The sequence below is a fragment of the Oncorhynchus tshawytscha genome, unplaced genomic scaffold (genome assembly GCF_018296145.1).
Source record: "Oncorhynchus tshawytscha isolate Ot180627B unplaced genomic scaffold, Otsh_v2.0 Un_scaffold_1072_pilon_pilon, whole genome shotgun sequence".
Classification (NCBI taxonomy): Eukaryota; Metazoa; Chordata; class Actinopteri; order Salmoniformes; family Salmonidae; genus Oncorhynchus; species Oncorhynchus tshawytscha.
Window position 1 is genome coordinate 28517 of NW_024609709.1, and position 9903 is coordinate 38419.

The window sequence follows — 9903 nt, forward strand, 5'->3', positions numbered from 1 at the left end:
CCACCTAGCCCCACCCTGCCTAGCCTCACCTAGCCCCACCCCGCCTAGCCTCACCCCGCCTAGCCTCACCTAGCCCCAACCCACCTAGCCCCACCCTGCCTAGCCCCGCCTAGCCTCACCTAGCACCACCCCGCCTAGCCCCTCCAGGCTCAGTCTGCTCTGCACCACAGGCCCCATCTGTACACTATGCAACTCTTTGGATACGTCCCAAATAGCACCCTTTCCCTATGTAGTGCACTACTTCTGACCAGCACTACATAGGGAGTAGGGAGCCATTCGGAATAGAACCAATGTTCACAATACACAAGAAGAACTTTATTTATTGAACATAGTTTTCTAACTTTAACTCGACTACCTTTCTGTTCATATGGAACGAGAAACAAAATCATGGATTTGAGGATATTTAAAAAATATTTAAGGTTTTATTTTATCACTGTTGGTTGCTCACAACTACTACAATATTTCTCATAACGTTTAGAACAATAATACAAGTGTATTTATTCTGAAAGGAGATGTGAAGAGGGCTTGCTTTGTGACGATACCTCAGTGTGTTAAAACTCTTCTCAGTTTACATTGCATACAATACTTCATCTCCTGGCCTCTTGTGTCCCAAATGGCACCCTATTCCTTATATAGTGCACTACTTTCACCGGAGCCTTATCAGCCTTGGTCAAAAGTAGTGCACAACATAGAGAATAGGGTGCCATTTGGGACGCACAACCGGTCTCACATCATCTCTGAACCCTCCATGTAGAATAACAGCCATGTTCTCTCTTTAAGGCAGACTAAGGGCTGAGAGAGAGGTGGTAATATCACACCACATCTGTGATATAAAGGTCTTTGTTGCTGTTTCTTGGATGAGACCATAACGTAGGCTAATACAATTCCCCCCCCCCTTGTTACGCCGCTTTCTGTGTTACGAGATTGTGAATGGTTTCATTAAAGGCTGACTCAGCGAGATGTCGTTGCACAAAGTTAACACCACCCTGCCTAGCCCCACCCTGCCTAGCCCCACCCTGCCTAGCCCCACCTAGTTAACACGTAGTGGATCCATTTCCTCCACAACTAGGGAGCACGAGGTTTAACTACTCCGCTGTTTTGGTCCTGTAGTTACCACATTGTAGCAGCGTGAAGCGCGAGGTTAAACTACTCCGCTGTTTTGGTCCTGTAGCTACCACGTTGTAGAAGCGTGAGGTTAAACTACTCCGCTGTTTTGGTCCTGTAGTTACCACGTTGTAGAAGCGTGAGGTTAAACTACTCTGCTGTTTTGGTCCTGTAGCTACCACGTTGTAGAAGCGTGAGGTTAAACTACTCCGCTGTTTTGGTCCTGTAGCTACCACGTTGTAGAAGCGTGAGGTTAAACTACTCCGCTGTTTTGGTCCTGTAGCTACCACGTTGTAGAAGCGTGAGGTTAAACTACTCCGCTGTTTTGGTCCTGTAGCTACCACGTTGTAGAAGCGTGAGGTTAAACTACTCCGCTGTTTTGGTCCTGTAGCTACCACGTTGTAGCAGCGTGAAGCACGAGGTTAAACTACTCTGCTGTTTTGGTCCTGTAGCTACCACGTTGTAGAAGCGTGAGGTTAAACTACTCCGCTGTTTTGGTCCTGTAGCTACCACGTTGTAGCAGCGTGAAGCGCGAGGTTAAACTACTCCGCTGTTTTGGTCCAGTAGCTACCACGTTGTAGCAGCGTGAAGCGCGAGGTTAAACTACTCCGCTGTTTTGGTCCTGTAGCTACCACGTTGTAGAAGCGTGAGGTTAAACTACTCCGCTGTTTTGGTCCTGTAGTTACCACGTTGTAGCAGCGTGAAGCACGAGGTTAAACTACTCTGCTGTTTTGGTCCCGTAGCTACCACGTTGTAGCAGCGTGAAGTTAAACTACTCTGCTGTTTTGGTCCTGTAGCTACCATGTTGTAGCAGCGTGAAGTTAAACTACTCTGCTGTTTTGGTCCTGTAGCTACCACGTTGTAGCAGCGTGAGGTTAAACTACTCTGCTGTCTTGGTCCCGTAGCTACCACGTTGTAGCAGCGTGAGGTTAAACTACTCTGCTGTCTTGGTCCCGTAGCTACCACGTTGTAGCAGCGTGAAGCGTGAGGTTAAACTACTCTGCTGTTTTGGTCCTGTAGCTACCACGTTGTAGCAGCGTGAGGTTAAACTACTCTGCTGTTTTGGTCCCGTAGCTACCACGTTGTAGCAGCGTGAAGCGCGAGGTTAAACTACTCTGCTGTTTTGGTCCCGTAGCTACCACGTTGTAGCAGCGTGAAGCGTGAGGTTAAACTACTCTGCTGTTTTGGTCCAGTAGCTACCACGTTGTAGCAGCGTGAAGCGCGAGGTTAAACTACTCCGCTGTTTTGGTCCCGTAGCTACCACGTTGTAGCAGCGTGAAGCGTGAGGTTAAACTACTCTGCTGTTTTGGTCCAGTAGCTACCACGTCGTAGCAGCGTGAAGCGCGAGGTTAAACTACTCCGCTGTTTTGGTCCCGTAGCTACCACGTTGTAGCAGCGCGAGGTTAAACTACTCTGCTGTTTTGGTCCCGTAGCTACCACGTTGTAGCAGCGTGAAGCACGAGGTTAAACTACTCTGCTGTTTTGGTCCCGTAGCTACCACGTTGTAGCAGCGTGAGGTTAAACTACTCTGCTGTTTTGGTCCAGTAGCTACCACGTTGTAGCAGCGTGAAGCACGAGGTTAAACTACTCTGCTGTTTTGGTCCCGTAGCTACCACGTTGTAGCAGCGTGAGGATAAACTACTCCGCTGTTTTGGTCCTGTAGCTACCACGTTGTAGCAGCGTGAGGTTAAACTACTCTGCTGTTTTGGTCCAGTAGCTACCACGTTGTAGCAGCGTGAGGTTAAACTACTCTGCTGTTTTGGTCCAGTAGCTACCACGTTGTAGCAGCGTGAGGTTAAACTACTCCGCTGTTTTGGTCCAGTAGCTACCACGTTGTAGCAGCGTGAAGCGCGAGGTTAAACTACTCTGCTGTTTTGGTCCAGTAGCTACCACGTTGTAGCAGCGTGAAGCGCGAGGTTAAACTACTCTGCTGTTTTGGTCCAGTAGCTACCACGTTGTAGCAGCGTGAAGCGCGAGGTTAAACTACTCTGCTGTTTTGGTCCAGTAGCTACCACGTTGTAGCAGCGTGAAGCGCGAGGTTAAACTACTCTGCTGTTTTGGTCCTGTAGCTACCACGTTGCAGCAGCGTGAGGTTAAACTACTCTGCTGTTTTGGTCCAGTAGCTACCACGTTGTAGCAGCGTGAGGTTAAACTACTCTGCTGTTTTGGTCCTGTAGCTACCACGTTGTAGCAGCGTGAGGTTAAACTACTCTGCTGTTTTGGTCCAGTAGCTACCACGTTGTAGCAGCGTGAAGCGTGAGGTTAAACTACTCTGCTGTTTTGGTCCTGTAGCTACCACGTTGTAGCAGCGTGAGGTTAAACTACTCTGCTGTTTTGGTCCTGTAGCTACCACGTTGTAGCAGCGTGAGGTTAAACTACTCTGCTGTTTTGGTCCAGTAGCTACCACGTTGTAGCAGCGTGAGGTTAAACTACTCCGCTGTTTTGGTCCTGTAGCTACCACGTTGTAGCAGCGTGAAGCACACCCGTGCACATGCTTTGTGTGATTGTATCTCACTTCATCTTCGTTGCAACGTCATCTCGATGAGTCTACTTTTAATTCCATTGTATCGTCAGCGGACGGTCTCCCAGTTGGGTCAGTACTCTGTCAGTACATGTCTGTATGGTGCTGTGTTTTATGTTGGAATAATACTTCCAGGAGACTGGACCTTGACAGCGTACTGCATCTAAGAACTATCCCTTTGTGATATTACTGAAACTTAACCAACTGCCATATCTACTTAAAAGTTATATATTTTACAATTTCAACAGAGCAAAACATTGTATTTTCAGATGTGTCAAATAAATTAACTTTTTTTTTTTACAACTTGTACTTCTCAGGTCATTTATCATATCCAGAGTGTGTAAAAAAATTGACTTAATTTGTTTCACAGAAGGGTACATTTGTTTATTTAAACAAATCATATTTCAAAGGTGTAAATGTCTCCCATATTAGTCAATAGAAACAACCATTTGGCTTAGTTCATTAAATGTCAGTAGTTACAGTGCCTTCAGGAAGCATTCACAACCCTCAACTTTTCACACATTTTGTTGTTACAGCATGAATTGTTTTTTTATTTACATTTAGATTTTATCACTGGCCAGCACATAACACCCCATCATGTCAAAGTGGAATTGTTTATTTTTTGAAATTAACTAAAAATTAAAAGCTGAAATGTCTAGAGTCAATAAGAATTCAACCCCTTTATGGCAAGCCTACCAAGACAGTGGCCAAGTTACAATTTTAACTTAAATCTATGGCAATACCTGAAAACGGTGGTCTAGCAATGATTAACAACCCATTTGACACAGCTTGAAGAATTTAGAAAATAATGTGCAGATGTTGCACTATCCAGGTGTGGAAAGTGCTTAAGACTTACCCAGAAACACTCACACCTGTAATCACTGTCAAAGGTGCTTCTACAAAATAGTGACTTGGGTGTGAAAACTCATGTAAATTATATTATATATATATATATATTTCATTTAAGTAAATTTGAAAACGTGTTTTCACTTTTATTATGGGGTATTTGTGTCTAGATGGGTGAGGGGGAAAACATCTATATAATCCAGGCTATAACAAACTGTTTTCACTTTTATTATGGGGTATTTGTGTCTAGATGGGTGAGGGGGAAAACATCTATATAATCCAGGCTATAACAACACCTGTGGAATAAGTCCATGGGGAGAAATACTTTCTGAAGACACTATAACAAACATATAAAACAACATGTAAAGTTTTGGTCCCAGGTTTCATGAGCTGAAATAAAAGATCCCAGAAATGTTCCATGTGCACAAAACGTTTCTCAAATGATGTGCACATTAGTTAACATCCTCGTTAGTGAGCATTTCTCCTTTTTGCCAATTTAATCCATCCATCTGACAGGAGTGGCATATCAAGAAGCTCATTAAACAGCATGATCATTACACAGGTGCACCTTGTGTTAAAGGTTTGAGGGAGAGTGCAATTGGTATGCTGACTGCAGGAATGTCCACCAGAGCTTTCAATGGTTTTTTTCTACCCTAAGCTGCTTTCGTTTTAGAGAATTTGTCAGTATGTTGAACCGGCCTCATAACCGCGGCCCACTTGTAACAACACCGTTCCAGGACCTCCACATCCGGCTTCTTCACCTGCGGGATCGTCTGAGGCCCGCCACCCGAACAGCTGATGAAACTGTAGGTTTGCACAACTGAATCATTTCTGCATAAACTGTCAGAAACCGCCTCGGGGAAGCTCATCTGCGTGCTCGTCCTCCTCAGTCAACCTCATTGCAGTTTGGTGTCGTGGCTGACTTTAGTGGGCAAATGCTCACCTTCTATGGCCACTGACACACTGGAGAAGTGTGCTCTTCAGGATGAATCCCGGTTTCAACTGTACCGGGCAGATGGCAGGCAGCATGTATGGCTTTGTGTGGATGAGCAGTTTGCTGATGTCAACGTTGTGAACAGAGTGCCCCATGGTGGCGGTGGGGTTATGGTATGGGCAGGCATGTGATACGGACAACTAACACAATTGCATTTTATCGATGGCAATTTGAATGCACAGAGATACAGTGACGAGATCCTGAGTCCCATTGTTGTGCCATTCATCTGCCGCAATCACCTCGTTTCAGCATGATAATGCACGGCCACATGTCCCAAGGATCTGTACACAATTTCTGGAAGCTGAAAATGTCCCAGTTCTTCCATGGCCTGCATACTCACCAGACATGTCACCCATTGAGCATGTTTGGAATGCTCTGTATCAACGTGTAGGACGGTGTGTTCCAGTTCCCGCCAATATCCAGGAACATCACACAGCCATTGAAGAGAAGTGGGACAACATTCCATAGGCCGTAATCAACAGCCTGATCAACTCTATTTTTAAAAGGTATCTGTGACCAACAGATGCATATCTGTATTCCCAGTCGTGAAATCTATAGATTAGGTCCTAATGAATTGATTTCAATTGAACGATTTCCTTATGTGAACTAACTCGGTAACATCTTTGAAATTATTGTTTATATTTTTGTTCAGTGTAGAATTGCTGGAGGCCATTTTCCCTGAAAAGCATAATTGATGTTTGGTCCATACAGTACCATGTTACCAGACTCCCTGTTTTCCTCCAAAACTACTCTCTACTTTTCTAAAGCCAGTAGAGTCGACCAACTGTCCAATCATTGCCATTTTTACATTTAAATGTACTGTCATTTAGCCAACACTTATCTAGAGTGACCTGAATATATGGCGCGGTAAATACCAGTAAAACGGAAAGGAAAATCCTACCACTGCTGCTCAGGCTCCTAGGTGATTTATAACGTTGTGACCCTGGGAACAGTGGTGAGCAGCGTTTTCCAGGAGTTTTTCCTACAACTCCAGGACCTGCGGAAAGCACCTGGATGTCCGTATGTTCTCCAGCTGTTGTAGATGGGAAACATCAGTATAATGGGGTGGCAGGGTAGCCTAGTGGTTAGAGAGTTGGACTAGTAACCGGAAGGTTGCAAGTTCAAACCCCCAAGCTGACAAGGTACAAATCTGTCGTTCTGCCCCTGAACAGGCAGTTAACCCACTGTTCCTAGGCCGTCATTGAAAATAAGAATTTGTTCTTAACCGACTTGCCTGGTTAAATAAAAGGTTAAAAAAAAGTGTAAAGTTTTAGTACTTTTTTCCTGACAGAAAAAGAGCATAATGAAATGAGGGCCGTCCTTGTAACTTGCCACGCAGGAGAAAAGGTCAACAAAGAACGGTGGAATTAAAGCTCTTCCGTCTGTATCACTGAAGAGTTATATTGCACAGCAGAATGTAAGGAAATGTTCAGTGCTTACCGTCAATGCATTCTCTGCTAAAGCAGGAACATTGCCTTTACATTTAAATCACGCTGGAATGCTGAACTTTTGCGATGCGGATTGAATAGATCCCTTGACACGCTCCCAATTCTGAGCAGTAGTTTTAGGCCAGGATTCAATCCAAGAAGCGTTATCATAGAGCAGTGACTTTTAAAGGTAATTTACACTTGATGCACCTTTTGCTGTGAATGATAATGTCCACAAACAAAAAAATGCCTTTAAAAGGATCATTGTCAGCTGTCCAGTGCACTACTCTATAACACACTTTGGATTGAATACCAGCTCTTAACACTCAACAGTTCTTGGGTGTAGAGTCTTAATACTGATCCTGTAAGGTGAGTCTTAATACTGATCCTGTAAGGTGAGTCTTAATACTGATCCTGTAAGGTGAGTCTTAATACTGATCCTGTAAGGTGAGTCTTAATACTGATCCTGTAAGGTGAGTCTTAATACTGATCCTGTAAGGCGAGTCTTAATACTGATCCTGTAAGGCGAGTCTTAATACTGATCCTGTAAGGCGAGTCTTAATACTGATCCTGTAAGGAGAGTCTTAATACTGATCCTGTAAGGTGAGTCTGAATACTGATCCTGTAAGGTGAGTCTTAATACTGATCCTGTAAGGTGAGTCTTAATACTGATCCTGTAAGGTGAGTCTTAATACTGATCCTGTAAGGCGAGTCTTAATACTGATTCTGTAAGGCGAGTCTTAATACTGATCCTGTAAGGTGAGTCTTAATACTGATCCTGTAAGGTGAGTCTTAATACTGATCCTGTAAGGAGAGTCTTAATACTGATCCTGTAAGGAGAGTCTTAATACTGATCCTGTAAGGTGAGTCTGAATACTGATCCTGTAAGGTGAGTCTTAATACTGATCCTGTAAGGTGAGTCTTAATACTGATCCTGTAAGGTGAGTCTTAATACTGATCCTGTAAGGTGAGTCTTAATACTGATCCTGTAAGGTGAGTCTTAATACTGATCCTGTAAGGTGAGTCTTAATACTGATCCTGTAAGGTGAGTCTTAATACTGATCCTGTAAGGTGAGTCTTAATACTGATCCTGTAAGGTGAGTCTTAATACTGATCCTGTAAGGAGAGTCTTAATACTGATCCTGTAAGGTGAGTCTGAATACTGATCCTGTAAGGTGAGTCTGAATACTGATCCTGTAAGGTGAGTCTTAATACTGATCCTGTAAGGTGAGTCTTAATACAGATCCTGTAAGGTGAGTCTGAATACTGATCCTGTAAGGTGAGTCTGAATACTGATCCTGTAAGGTGAGTCTTAATACTGATCCTGTAAGGTGAGTCTTAATACTGATCCTGTAAGGTGAGTCTTAATACTGATCCTGTAAGGTGAGTCTGAATACTGATCCTGTAAGGTGAGTCTTAATACTGATCCTGTAAGGTGAGTCTTAATACAGATCCTGTAAGGTGAGTCTTAATACTGATCCTGTAAGGTGAGTCTTAATACTGATCCTGTAAGGTGAGTCTTAATACTGATCCTGTAAGGTGAGTCTTAATACTGATCCTGTAAGGTGAGTCTGAATACTGATCCTGTAAGGTGAGTCTGAATACTGATCCTGTAAGGTGAGTCTTAATACTGATCCTGTAAGGTGAGTCTTAATACTGATCCTGTAAGGTGAGTCTTAATACTGATCCTGTAAGGTGAGTCTTAATACTGATCCTGTAAGGTGAGTCTTAATACAGATCCTGTAAGGTGAGTCTTAATACTGATCCTGTAAGGTGAGTCTTAATACTGATCCTGTAAGGTGAGTCTTAATACTGATCCTGTAAGGTGAGTCTTAATACTGATCCTGTAAGGTGAGTCTTAATACTGATCCTGTAAGGTGAGTCTTAATACTGATCCTGTAAGGTGAGTCTTAATACTGATCCTGTAAGGTGAGTCTTAATACTGATCCTGTAAGGTGAGTCTTAATACTGATCCTGTAAGGTGAGTCTTAATACTGATCCTGTAAGGAGAGTCTTAATACTGATCCTGTAAGGTGAGTCTGAATACTGATCCTGTAAGGTGAGTCTGAATACTGATCCTGTAAGGTGAGTCTTAATACTGATCCTGTAAGGTGAGTCTTAATACAGATCCTGTAAGGTGAGTCTGAATACTGATCCTGTAAGGTGAGTCTGAATACTGATCCTGTAAGGTGAGTCTTAATACTGATCCTGTAAGGTGAGTCTTAATACTGATCCTGTAAGGTGAGTCTTAATACTGATCCTGTAAGGTGAGTCTGAATACTGATCCTGTAAGGTGAGTCTTAATACTGATCCTGTAAGGTGAGTCTGAATACTGATCCTGTAAGGTGAGTCTTAATACTGATCCTGTAAGGTGAGTCTTAATACTGATCCTGTAAGGTGAGTCTTAATACTGATCCTGTAAGGTGAGTCTTAATACTGATCCTGTAAGGTGAGTCTGAATACTGATCCTGTAAGGTGAGTCTGAATACTGATCCTGTAAGGTGAGTCTTAATACTGATCCTGTAAGGTGAGTCTTAATACTGATCCTGTAAGGTGAGTCTTAATACTGATCCTGTAAGGTGAGTCTTAATACTGATCCTGTAAGGTGAGTCTTAATACTGATCCTGTAAGGTTAGATCACTCCTGTTGGCCATGACAACGTCATCCGGTAATAGTGCCTTCAGAAAGACTTCACACCCCTTGACCTTTTTTTCACGTTGTTGTTACAACCTTATTACATTGAGATTTTGTGTCACTGATCTACATACAATACCCCAATGTCAGTGGAATTGTTTACAAAGGAATGAAAAACTGGTTATGGTAAGCCTAAATAATCACAAGTTGCATGGACTGTGTGTGCAATAGTGTTTAATATGATTTTTGAATGACGACCCCCACACACAGTTAACTGTAAGGTCCCTCAGTCGAGCAGTGAATTTCAAGCACAGGTTTACCAATGGTTCGCAAAGAAGGGCACCTATTGGTGGATAGGTTAAAAAAAAAGAAGCAGA

General features: G+C 43.3%; 1 long non-coding RNA gene across 14 annotated transcripts; it reads left to right on the forward strand.

Annotated features, from left to right (window-relative positions):
• Positions 1-47: 47 nt before the first annotated feature.
• Positions 48-3925, forward strand: LOC112240654. 14 transcript variants are annotated; one of them, XR_006082640.1, is made up of 5 exons: positions 48-1978; positions 2094-2621; positions 2737-2959; positions 3197-3365; positions 3420-3925. It is a non-coding gene; the product is annotated as an uncharacterized LOC112240654 (long non-coding RNA). The 14 variants fall into 14 exon arrangements; XR_006082634.1 differs by having other exon boundaries at positions 3197-3925; XR_006082638.1 differs by having other exon boundaries at positions 3251-3925.
• Positions 3926-9903: the final 5978 nt, after the last annotated feature.